This window comes from Bos javanicus, chromosome 2 (assembly GCF_032452875.1).
Source record: "Bos javanicus breed banteng chromosome 2, ARS-OSU_banteng_1.0, whole genome shotgun sequence".
In the NCBI taxonomy this organism is placed as follows: domain Eukaryota; kingdom Metazoa; phylum Chordata; class Mammalia; order Artiodactyla; family Bovidae; genus Bos; species Bos javanicus.
Genome location: NC_083869.1, coordinates 35305727 through 35319629, shown reverse-complemented (window position 1 = coordinate 35319629; position 13903 = coordinate 35305727). Strand labels below are relative to the sequence as shown.

Sequence of the window (13903 nt, the reverse complement as noted above, 5' to 3'; positions counted from 1 at the left end):
ATTTCTGGATTTTTGTTAAAATGTCCTAGCTCTTCAAGTAAAGCATCTTTGCTTCAAAAGGAAGTCAAAGCTACAGTCACGGTGGTTTACAGACATTTCTGGTAGCCTTTGCTTCATTTCAATATCTTGCCATGATTGGCTGTTGATAGTTACAAAAAAGGAAGTCTTCAAGTTGGGGGATTTCTCAGTGGAAGTTCCCAGTTTAACACAAGGGAGATCTCAGGACAGTTTAAGCAGCATTACTAGAGCCTGCAGATAAAACTTCCAGACTCTGTAGCTGTCTACTTTAAAGAGCAGTAGTCTACGAAGGAGTCTTGTAACCTGCAAAAGAGGTAATCAGAACTTTAGTAGTTCTTACCAATTCACAAACTAGCAAGGTAGCCTGGATGTCTTAAACCGCTGTGTTGCAGATTCGCTCTACAATTGATTCTGTTAAGTGAGTAATTTATGATGTGATTCAATAACGTCTTTTGTTCATTGCCATAGTTGGAAGTTCAGCCTTTTAAAAAATGTGGTCCCTAGCCAAGATTACGAGAAATTTTTAAAAACTGTGATCCTTTTGCTACTGTCCCAACTTTTAAGATAAAATTTATGTCTCTATTTGAAATTTTTTTTTAAAGTTTATGTCTGGAATACAGCCTTCTCAGTGAGTGGTTTCTATAACGTAAAACTTAAAAGGTATATATTTGGCATAAGTTAAGTTGTATATAGCTTATTAGGTTGAAAAGTAAATGCTATATATATATATTCATACTTTTTTGGTTAAATTTTTAAAGATCAATTCTGACCTGATTCAGTGTGTTCCTTTCCATCTTCTAAGAAATATGTTTATAAATATTTCTTTACAGTATTTTCCTTATATTAATAGAAAACTTTGCATTACCTATCTTCAAACACTTAAATTTGCACAATAGCAATCCAGTCTTATTTCATTATCAGTTGGCCTTTATTTTCACAAGAAGTGAATATTAAAGATTGTGTAGAGTATTCTTAAGAATAAGTTGATTGTTCAAAAAAGATGAAACTACAACGGTCATCACTACTGTTATATAAGCACTTGCCATTTATTGTGTCTGCCAGAGGGAAAATGATTACAGGACCTTCCAACTAGTAGCTTCAGTCGTGTCTGACTCTGTGCGACCCCACAGACGGCAGCCCACCAGGCTCCCCCATCCCTGGGATTCTCCAGGCAAGAACACTGGAGTGGGTTGCCATTTCCTTCTCCAATGCATGAAAGTGGAAAGTGAAAATGAAGTTGCTCAGTCGTGTCCGACTCTTAGCGACCCCATGGACTGCAGCCCACCAGGCTCCTCCATCCATGGGATTTTCCAGGCAAGAGTACTAGAGTGGGTTGCCATTGACTTCTCTGAGTAACTAGCAGAGCCAGGGCTTAACCATAAATCCACATCACTTCTTTTTTTCTGGTTCTCTGTGACCACTGCCTTACCTTCTTACAACATTGAAAGATATTTTAGGATATCTTATCCAAACTGCAAAAAGGATGGGGTTTTGGGGGAAGGGTAATACTGGGCCAAGGTCACAGGAGAGCGAAGTCATTTACAGAAACAGATAATTCATTCCTAGGTCTTCCTTGTCCTTACTTGCCCACCCCATCTCCTCACTCCCTCCAGGGCTCTCTTCTACCTGGGCACAGGTGCTCACATTTATCTGCCCCCATGCAGGACAAGGACCTGGGAATGTATTCCCGGTCTAACCTGACTGAAGTTCCTGCTAGCAGTCAACTAAAGCAACATTCAATTATTTCTCTTAAACACTTGTGACAGTGAAAGAGATGGCCAACTGGAAGATTCAAAGAAATCTCTAAAATTCCTCCCCAAAAGTGTTGGTTGGAATTTCATGAAACTTATGCACTAATTTGAAGAAAACAATCATTCTTTACAGGAAAGAAACTTCCTGTCTGCAAACATTTTTTCTTTCCATGTGCTAAGGCCTCAGGAAACAGGTTGTTTATTATAAAATGTATTCCAATGCATTTTATCTTCTTTATGAGGTTAATAGGGATGCAATCTTGATAAGGACATTCTTTCCATTGTATTTTCTAACTAAATACTGCTGACATTTAGGAAAGTTCTTGATGTAATAATTTTATCTTGCATCCAGTCATTGCATTGATATTTTACTTATTCTAAATTATTTTGGGTAATTCACATGCAATGCCCAGATAGGAAAAACATAACTTTGTCTTCTTTTTTTCTTCTGATGGTAACATTGGCAAGAACTTCTAGAACAGTGTTTAATAACAGGAGATAGCAGCCAACCTCATCATGTTCTGATCTCAGTGGGAATTTCCCTAGTGGTTAACATTAAGAATGACGTTGGCTATTGGTTTGAGATAAACACCTTAATCATAAAAACCAAATAACTACCAAATATACTCCTAACCCTAATTTGCTAAAAGTGAATCAAGACTTCATGTTAAACTATATTCATTGTCTTTTTTATATCATTAGAGACAACCGTACAAGTGTTTCTACTTTTAAACTATATGGGTCCTGTAGTTACATGATACAGTAATTGCATTTTTTAAAGTACATGTTATAGAAATCATCCCACAGTAATAAAAGTAGGTTCATAACTATAAAGTGTATTTTGTTATCGCTCTAGATAATAAATTGGCTGATCAAAACAAAACAAACCAAACCTACACATTTCCTCCTTTTCTCTTCAGTCCACATGCTTTACGCCTCTCCTCTATTATTTTGGCTTCACAATTCAGTTCACAACTCAAATTAACAGAAAAGAATGAAAACAATGTGGCATAGCCAAGGAACCCTATCAAGGCAGAGCAACCATTACTCAAACAAAGCAGCTGCTCCTACACATTGTGCAAAAAGCTTTCTCCCTATTTTAGCAGTGCTATCTGCAGGCCACAGTTCAGCCAAAAGTGGTGTGCAAAATGTGTGTCCAAATTGATTCACCTTATACCAGTTTATATTAACAAAACACATACTGAAAAGAAATGCCTATAGTTTATTGAGAGTTTTTGCATTCCTATTTATAAGTGAAATTAATCTTCATTTTTATTTTCTGATAAAACTACCAAACATTTCCATGTTCTAAAAAAGTTTCATGGGACTTAGTGGCTCCTTGAGATGTTTAAAGAGAAAATCTTAGCACGTTTGTCCTTGGCACACATTTTTGGAAGTAATTCTTTAAAAGCTTTTCAATGTTTTCTGTTGTTATTGATCTATTCAAGTTTTATGCTTATTTTTCACACAGTTTAGGTTTTTTATGTATTTTATAAGTAAAGTTTTATGAAAGTTTTCAAATGTATTATTATGCAAAGTATTGTATTTCTGATCATCTTCATAACCATATGGATAACCATTTTCATTATTAACTTTGTCCATTTATGTTTTCTCTTTTTTCCCTGATATGACATGTCAAAGTATGAATCTCTTGGATGTATCACTTTTATGGTTAGCTCTTTTTTAAATAATTAATTATTGCCTTTATCTTTATTCTATTTTCCTACTGCCCTTCCCTCTTTTTTTTAAACTATTTTACTTTTCCTTTCCTTAGTTTTAGAGTCGGATGTTTAGTTCATTTATTTGTATTATTTCTTATTTGGGAATCAAAGTATTTAATTCCAGGAATTTTCTGAATACTATTTTAACAACTCTTAAACACTTTTGCTATGTCAATTTCACATTATTATTTTGTTTTTTAGTTGCCATTTTATTTCCTCTCTGATCCCAGAGTTATTTAGGAAAACAAAGGGTTTTTTCTTTAGCTAATAGATTTTTTTAGAACAGTTTTAGATTTAGAGTAAAAGTGAACAAACCCTACAGAGAGTTCCATGTACAACCCTGCCTCTTCCCCATCCTTCCCCCTGCTCCCCAAGACACATAGTTTCCCCTATTATTAACATATTAATGTATGGTACACTTGTGACAATTGAGGAACAATATTGGTACATTCTTATTAACTCAGTTTATAGTTTATTTAAATTTCCTTATTTTTTCCTTTTAAAAAATTGAGGTAAAATTCAGAGCAAAATTAAACATTGTAAAGTGAACAATTCAGTGGTATTCAGTCCACTCACAATCTTGTGCAACCACCACATCTATCTAGTTTCAAAGCATTTTTATTACCCCAAAAGGAAACCCTGTACCATTAAGCAGTTGCTCTGCTTTCTTGTTCTCTTCAGTCCTTGGGGACAACCAGTCTGTGTTCTGTCTATACGAATATAGCTATTCTGCATATTTCATGTAAGCGAAATCATATATGTGACTTTTTCTGTCTGACTTTTTTCACCCAGCATAAAGTTTTCAAGATACATCTATGTAGTGTATATATGCAATTTATTAATCCATTCATCTATTGATGGACAGGGTAGCTGAGCTGTTTTCCCTTTTTGGCTGTTGTAAACAATGCTGCTATGACTGTGCATTTGCATTGTTTGAGTACCTAATTTCAATTCTTTTAAGTATTTGCCTCACAGTGTAATTGTGCATTTGAATGATTTTCTTATGTTTAACCTCCCTTTCATTCCAGGGATAAACCACACTTGATCATAATGTATAATCCACTTAATATGCTACTAAATTCAGTTTGCAAGTATTTTGTGGAGAATTGTTGCATCTTCATCCATAAAGAACCAACTCCAGTTTTCTTGCCTGGAGAATCCCGGGGAAGGGGAAGCCTGGTGGGCTGCCGTCTATGCGGTCGCACAGGGTCGGACATGACTGAAGCGACTTAGCAGCAGCAGCAGCAGCATCCATAAAGAACATGGTTTTTAGTTTTCTTGTAGTATCTTTGTCTGGCTTTGGTATCTGAGTAATGCTGGCCTCATACAATGAGTTGGGAAGTGTTCCCTCCTCCTCTATTTTTTTAAGAGTTTGACAAGTGAAGTGAAGTGAAGTGAAAGTCACTTAGTCGCGTCCGACTCTTGGTGACACCGTGGATACAGTCCATGGAATTCTCCAGGCCAGAATACTGGAGTTGGTAGCCTTTCCCTTCTCCAGGGGAGCTTCCCAACCCAGGGATCAAACCCAGGTCTCTGGCATTGGGGGTAGATTTTTTACCAGCTGAGCTACAAGGGAATCATTCTTCTCTAAGTGTTCAGTAGAATTCACTGGTGAAGCCATGTGGTCCTGAACTGCTTTGTTGGGAGGTTTTTGGTACTGAGTCAATGTCTTTATTTGATACAAATCTATTCAGTTTTTTTCTTTTTTCTAGATTCAGTTTTGGTATTTTGTATTTATAGGAATTTATATATTTCATCTAGATTATCTAATATCTTGGTGTGTGGTTATTCACACTATTCTTTTATAAATAATTCTTTTTTTTTTTTCTGTTTGGTGTGGTAATGTCCCCATTTTCATTTCTGATTTTAGTTACTTGTTATTCTTTGCCCTTTTCTTAAGTCTAGCTAAAGTTTCTATTTTTTTGATCTTTTCAAAGAACTGACTTTGACTTCATTGATATTATTATTTTGCTATTCTTTATTTTATTCATCTCTGCTCCAATCTTTATTATTTCTTTCCTTCTTCTGTCTTTGGATTTAGTTTGCTCTTTTTCTCTACTTCCTTGAGCTGTAAAGTTAGGTTACTGATTTAAGATCTTTCTTCTTTTTTAATGTAGACATTTACTTCTATTAATTTCCCTCTGAGCACTGCTTTCACTGCATCCTATAAATTTTGGTATGATTTAATTTTTTTCACCCATCTCTAAGTCTAATTTCCTTTTTTAACTCATGATTTTAATATGATTTCCTTTTTTAACTCATTGGTTATTTAAAAATGTGTTGGTTGACTTCCATATTTGTGGATTTTTCATTTTTCCTTCTGTTATTGATTTCCAGCTTCATTTCATTTGGTTGGAGAATATACTTTGCATGATTTCAATCTTTTTAAATATATTGAGACTTTTTGTGGCCTAACATTTGATCTGTCTAAGACGGGAGAATGTTCTATATCCACTTCAGAAGAATGTGTATTTTGTTGCTGTTGGGTGGAATATTCTATATATATATATCTGTTAGATCTATTATTTATGTTATTATTCAAGTCTACTATATCCTTTTTGGTCTTCTGCTTTTCTATCCATTACTAAAAGTGATGTAGTGAAGTCTCCAACTGCTAGTGTAGTACTCTCTATTTCTCCCTTCAGTTCTATCATTTTTTGTGTTATATACTTGCGGGGGGCTCTACTGTTTGATGTGTATATGTGTGTAATTGTTATGTCTTCTTGATAAATGACACTTTTGTCATACATAAGGTCTCTTTTTTGTCTCTAGTAACAGTTTTTAACTTAATCTATTTTGTTTGATATCAATTTAGTCACCCCATCTCTCTTCCACTATTTGCATGAAAAATTTATTTCTGTTATTTTATCTTCAACATACTTGTGTCTATGGATCTAAAGCAAGTCTATTATAGACAGTATATTGCTTGATCTTGTTATATTATCCACTCCACAAAACTCTGCCTTTTGATTAAGAGGTTAATCTATTAACAGTTAAGGAATTACTGATAAGTAAGGGTTTACTTCTGCATTTTTATTATTTGACTTCTATATACATTATACCATTTTTCTGGTCTTCACTTCCTCCACTACTGCCTTCTTTTGTGTTTGATTCTTTTCTGTGTACCATATTATTCCCTTCTCATTTTCTTTTATGTATTTTTTCAGATATTGTCATAGTGGTTATCATGGGGATTATAATTTGAAACATTTATAACAATCTAATTTGAGTTAATACCAGCTTAGCCTTAATAATACAGAAAGCTCTACTTCTATACAGTTTATTTCCCTCTTCTACATCCTTGTAATCACAAATTTCATCTTTATACATTGTGTGCCTGTTAACATAGATTGATAAATTATTTTTAAGCATTTTCTTTTAAATATGTAGGAAATAAAAAGTTACAAACCAAAAACAAAATCATGACAGTCTTTATAGCTACCTAGATAGTCTATGGGGTCACACAGAGTCGGACACGACTTAAATGACTTAGCAGCAGCAGCAGATAGTTACCTCAACCAAAGTGTATTTCTTTGTGTTGCTCTGAATTATTGTCTAATGACCCTTTTATCTGAGTGATAGTTGCTCAGTCATGCCTGACTCTTTGCAACCCCATGGACTGGAGCCTTTCAGGCTCCTCTGTCCATGGAATTCTCCAGGCAAGATTACTGGAGTGGTTGCCATTTCCTTCTCCATTTTATCTGAAGGACCCTCTATAATTCCTTTAAGGGTAAATCTATCAGCAACAAACTTCCTCAGCTTTTTTTTTTTTTTGTATCTCAGAATGTCATAATTTCTCTTTCATTTTTGAAAAATGGTTTTGCCAGATACAGAATTTTTCATTGACACCTATTTTTTTCCCCAGCATTTTAAGTATGTCATCCCACTGCTTCTGGCCTCCATGATTCCAAAGTGAAATTGGCTGTTAATCTTACAGAGGATCCCTTGTATATAAAGAGTTGCTTCTCTCTTGCTGCTTTCAAGATTCTCTTATTATTGTCTTTGGCATTTAACACTTTGATTATAATGTATCTCAGGGTGAATCTATGAGTTTAGCCTACTTGAGTTCATTGAACTGCTTGAATGTGCAGCTTCAGTCTTTCAACATATCAGGAAGTTTTCAGCCATTATTTCTTTAAATTTATTTTCTGCTCCTTTACTCTCACCTCTCCTTCAGAACTTCCATAATGTATATTTTGGTTTGCAAGATGATGTTTTATAGGTCTCTTAGACTCTATGAACTTTTCTTTATTCTTTCTTTTTTTTTCTGTCCCTCTATCTGGATAGTTTCAATTATCTTACCATCACATTTACTAACTTATTTTGCCTGCTCAAATCTGTTGTCAAACTCCTCTAATGAATTTTCCATTTCACTTATTGTATTGTTTATCTCCAAAATTTCTATTTGGTTTCTTTTTACAATTTTTTTATCCCTTTACTGATAATCTCATTTTGTTCATATACCATGTTCTGACTTCCTTTGGTTGCTTGTCCATGGTTTCCTTTAGCTCTTTGGGCATATGTAAGACAATTAATTTAAAGTAAGATATTTTTCTACTAAGTACAATCTCTACATTTCCTGAAGGTAAACTTTTAAAGACTTTTTAAATGATAATTCTGACTCCTTACTTAGTAAAATTAAAAATCAACTGCATGTACAACCAGCTACTTAAGTTACAGATATTACCTGTACAACATGGGTTTGAACTGGTGGGGCCACTAATACCTGGATTTTTTTTACAAACATGTACTACAGTACTGCTTCTCTGGTGGCTCAGTGGGTAAAAAATCCACCTGCAAAACAGGAGACTGCCTGCTATGCAGGAGATCTGGGTTCAGTCCCTGGGTCAGGAAAATCCCCTGGAGATGGAAATGGCAACCCACTCCAGTATTCTCATCTGGGAAATCCCATGGACAGAGGAGCTTGGCAGACTATAGTCCATGGGGTCACAAGAGTCAGACACAACTTAGTGACTAAACCACCAACTACCACCACTACAGTCCTACATGATTTGTAGTTGGTTGAATCTGCAGCTACAGAACCATGGATATGGAGGGCTGACTGTAAAGTTATATGTGTATTTTCAACTCCTTAGCGGGGTTGGTGTCCCAATCTTCTGGTTGTTCAACTATCAACTGAATCAGCTAATGTTTACTGAGTTCCTCCTATAATTTAGGTCCTGTTAATATATTATCCCACTGTACACACACACATATAGACACAACATTTGAGGCCAGTAATATTATAATTTATACTTGACAGGAGAAGAAACTGAAGCTCAGAGTTGGTAAAGTCATGTGGTTAGTGAATGGCAATACCAACATACGAATGAGGCAGTTTTAATGAGAGCTCTCATTTATAGTCTGTTTGCATTAGCCTGTATCAACTTGAGTTTGCCTTTGTGAGGGCAATGGCCATCTAGGCCTCAGACTGGTATTGCAAGTTTCTTTAATATCAGTTTTAATAGCCATTCTAACTTCAAAAACATCTAAATAAGTGTTTTAGAATTTAAAGTGTGGTGCATATCATAAAGGGAAACGGATAGGGTGAAATATGAGCCCGTAGTTCTAACCTGGAAGAGAAGTGAAGTGAGGGCCTTGCTTTGACTCAGCCCATTCAGCTGAGGCCTTAACAGACCAAGCAAAATGTGAAGGAAACACGTTCTGCGATTGAGAAAACACACTAGCAAACAGGACAGAACTATTCTGTCTGAAAAGAACAAAACAGGGAGCATTGGAGGTATTGAAAAAAGCCAGAAGAGGAGGCAGGATATGAGTCTATAGAGAAGTAAGAAGAAACCTTATACTATGTTTCAGTTCAGTTCAGTCCAGTGGCTCAGTCGTGTCCGACTCTTTGTTTAGAGTTTGGATTTTATCCTAAGGTTAATGGGAAGTAACCTTGGGTGCTAAAGGAACATAATCAAATTTAGACAGTATGAAGAATTCTTTAAAAACTAGGAATAAACTACCATATGACCCAACAATACCATTACTGGGCATATACCCTGAAGAAACCATAATTGAAAAAGAATACACATAATCCAATGTTCATTGCAGCACTGTTTTTTTTTTACAATAGCTAGGACATGCAAACCACCTAAATGTCCATCAAAAGATGAATGGATAAAGAAGTTACATAGATAATATTCCATCGCATATATGTAGTGGAATATTACTCAGCCATAAAAAGGAATGCATTTGAGTCTGTTCTAAAGAGGTGGATGAATCTAGAGCCTATTATACAGAGCGAAGTAAGTCTGTATCTTACTTCACAGACTAAAGAAAGAGAAAAACAAATATATTAACACATACATGTCAAGTCTAGAAAGATGATACTGATTTGCCTATTTGCAGAGCAGCAATGGCGACACAGACGTAGAGGACAGACTTGGGGAAGGGGAGAGAGGGACGAATTAAAAGAGTCACATTGAAACATATCCATCACCATATGTGAAATAGACAGCAGTGAGGATTTGTTGTCAGACTCAGGGAACTCAAACTGAGTGCTCTGTGACAACCTAGAGGGGTGGGATGGGGTGGGAGGTGCGAGGGAGGTTCAAGAGGGAGGAACGTATGTTATACCGATGGCTGATTCATGTTGATATATGGCAGAAACATGGCTCAGACGGTGAAGTGTCTGCCTACAATGCGGGAGACCCAGGTTCAATCCCTGGGTCGGGAAGATCTCCTGGAGAAGGGAATGGCACCCCACTCCAGTACTCTTGCCTGGAAAATACCACGGACAGAGGAGCCTGGTGGGCTGCAGTCCATGGGGTCGCTAAGAGTCAGACACGACTGAGCGACTTCACTTTCTTTCTTTCAACACAGTACTGTAAAGCAATTATCCTCCAATTAAAATTTTTAAAAAGAATTTTTTTAAAAAAGAAAAAAATTGGAATTTGCCGAGAGAAAGTTAGGGGAAAAGTTAGAAGACAAACATGGTAAATGTGAATTTGAAGATGGTCTGAACAAAGAGTGTCAATAGAAACAGTGTGGTGGTGAGGACAGAGGGTGACAATGAGGGCAGAGTGAGGTGAAAGTCACTCAGTCGTGTCCGACTCTTTTCGACCCCAGGAACTACACAGTCCATGGAATTCTCCAGACCAGTACTGGAGTGGGCAGCCGTTCCCTTCTCCAGGGGAGCTTCCCAACCCAGGGATCGAACCCAGGTCTCCCGCATTGCAGGTGGATTCTTTACCAGCTGGGCCACAAGGGCAGCCCAAGGGCAGAGTATATGCTTGCAAAAAAAAACAAAAACAAACTCAGACTTTCCTGCCAGTCCAATGGTTAAGACTCTGAGCTTTGACTGCAGGGGGCATGGGTCTGATCCCTGGTTGGGGAACTAAGATCCCACATGCCATGTGGTGCAGCCAAAAAAAATCTTTTTTAATGTCGTAGAGGAATGCTCACAAGAGTTGCTTATTAGATGATTGATAAACCACTGGGATGAGAGTTTTACATCTTTGTTATCTGAGCAATGTTTTCCTTTCTTTGTTCCTCTATTGAGGAACATGAAAAAATAAGGAATTACCTGAGGGGCCAGTGGTTAGGATTCTGTGCTTTCACTGCCGAGGGTCTGGGTTCAATTCCTGGTAAGGAACTAAGAACCCATGAGCCATGAGATGTGGCAAAAAAAATAAACAAACATGAAAAAATAAACATATAATTTTCAATTCTATTTGTAATTATTTACCTTTATGTTTAAAAAAAACATAAAATAGTATATGTTCAATTACAATGTAATTGCTAGAATGAGAACCTATCATTTCCTTGTTTTCACAAATAGAAAATAAGAAAATGAGGAAATTAGAACTTTCTCCTTCCTGCCACCTCTTTTCCAACCACTTGAGATCTTGTTGCTATAATCAGGAAGTTTAGAACACATTATTACTAAATTATTTATTTATACTTGGACTGTATGTTAAAGATCACTTTTAATATTCTCATTATATTTGTGACAAGTTTTTGTCTCATCCAATATTTAAATTATTTCAAATATTTATAGGTATTTCTTTTATAACAGAATTTCATCTTTCTTAGTTTTTGTACTTTGATTTCCTTCCTGACTTACTAAAGTGTATGTTCAATTATTTCGGTACAGAGGTGATATATTTCTGAACTATGAGGTATCTAAGAATGCCTTAGGTTTCCTTTCCTATGCAAATGATAATTTGTGTGGGTATAAACTTTGTAAGTCAAATCTATTTCAGGCTATGTATATGTTATTCTATTCAGCTTCTGAAGTTTAATGTTGAAGATAAGTCTATTTTTCCTTTCTTCCTTTGAAAGTAGTTTATTTTTTCTGAATTCTGTTTTTCTTTTAGCTGCACTGTCTTAGCTTCAGCATGTGGGATCTTAGTTGTGGCTGTGGGATCTAGTTCTCTGACCAAGAATTGAACCTGGCCCTCTTTCATTGGAAGTGGGGAATCTTAGCCACTGGACCACCAGAGAAGTCTCTTCTCTGGATTTTTATTGAATTGTTTCCATACTTGAGACCGAGAAAGCTTTCCCTCACCTCCTCTTTCCAACGTTTTTTGAGCACCCTATTCTTACCCCATTGTAATGTTATAATACCACATTGTGTAGCAATTGCCTGTTTCTTATATGCATATCCTCCACAAAAGACACTAAATTCTTTTTTAGGTAAAACTGTGTTTTGGTAGTCTTTGTGACCCTAACTTTTAGCATACAGCAAGCACTCACAAAATAGTTCCAGAATTAATGAATGAATTGATACATCATTGAATAGTAAAATTTTTCTCTGGATAGATCAAAATGTTTGATCTCTTTTTATTGGTATGTTTCAAAACTCACTGAGGTTTTTTTCATCTCTGATTGCCTTATATCAAAGTTATTACTTCAGATATATTCTGATATATCTTTAGCTGCTATTTCTGTTCCATTTCCTCAGATTTCTTTTTCAGAAGATGGAGCACTCTCTCTCCATTATTATTATTTCCATTTAATTGTTTCCATCCATTTATCCTTTCCCTTGTAGCTCAGATGGTAAAGAATCTTCCTGCAATGTGGGTAGACCTAGGTTCGATCCCTGGGTTGGGAAGATGCCCTGGAGAAAGGAATGGTTACGCACTCCAGCATTCTTGCCTGGAGAATTCCAGGGACAGAGAAGACTGGCTTCCGTCCATGGGATCAGAAAGAGTCGGACATGACTGAGCAACTGACATTTTCTCTTTTTCACTTCATTGCTGCTGCTGCTGCTAAGTCACTTCAGTCGTGTCGGACTCTGTGCGACCCCATAGATGGCAGCCCACCAGGCTCTGCTGTTCCTGGGATTCTCCAGGCAAGAACACTGGAGTGGGTTGCCATTTCCTTCTCCAATGCAGGAAAGTGAAAAGTGAAAGTGAAGTCGCTCAGTCGTGTCTGACTCTTCATGACCCCTTGGACTGCAGCCTATCAGGCTCCTCCATCCATGGGATTTTCCAGGCAAGAGTACTGGAGTGGGTTGCCATTGCCCTCTCTGTTTCACTTCATTATCTTTCCTCTAATAATATTCTGTAGTATGGATTCCCTTTCTTATGTTCAAATAAATATTCAGATTTTGACATTGCATGTTCTACGTCCTTACAGCCTTAACTTACCCATCTTTGTTATTTCTCCCTCCTTATCTTAGTCTAATATGATATCTTAGATTTCAAGTTTTGTATCACAGAGAATACAAATCCAATTCTTTCCGTTTACTTATGGTTATGGCAAACCATTTTCTAAAGTGTTCACTTTCCCCAAATTTTGGGGGACTTTGTTCTTCTTCCTTTATGCAGCACAATCTTTTCAAAAGGATGCTTTATCTTGTATTACACTTATTAATACAAGTTTATCTTGTATTAAACTCATGGCAAGTTTTTTGTAGCCCTTATAACTAGATGTGTGGATTTTATTTGGTTCTTCTCATTATCTGCCTGATTTCTACTAGCTCCTCAGCATAGGTCTTGAGCTGGGAGACATAAAGACATGCATAGCTCATATCTAACTTTTGAATCTAAAGCTAACATTTATCAACGTTCTCACTATGAATACTGGCCTAAGGCGAGAACCCTCACCCTTATTGTCGAGTTATTGTAATATGAAGAGAGAATTCCTGGTTAATTAGAAAAAAAAAATCATTCATCTTTTCCTTGACCGGCACCATGTATGAAAATTAAACTCCCAGAGGGTCAAACACACCAGTCTGTCTGCCCAGGCCCTTCCGTTATTTGCTTCACATATCCTTAGATACAGAATATCATGTGTGTCTACACCTATTGGAATCATGTTGGTATTCTCCAAACCAGAGGTCCAAACTATCAATAGATAATAAAAAGAAGTACTAATGGGGGAATGATGGGGCAACAAGATGTAAAAAAAAAAAAAAAATAGCATTTGGAGGTAATACGTACTAGTGGAGTTACTACTGTC

General features: G+C 36.4%; 1 protein-coding gene across 2 annotated transcripts in view; it reads left to right on the top strand.

Moving 5' to 3' along the window:
* The first annotated feature begins 211 nt into the window (after positions 1-211).
* The window catches only part of TANK (TRAF family member associated NFKB activator), a 96095-nt gene continuing 82403 nt past the window's right edge, over positions 212-13903 (top strand). The window contains exon 1 of one of the 2 annotated variants that reach the window (XM_061436937.1): positions 212-332. The gene's annotated coding sequence lies outside the window, so the exon portion shown is untranslated. The other variant, XM_061436948.1, reaches the window with a different exon arrangement.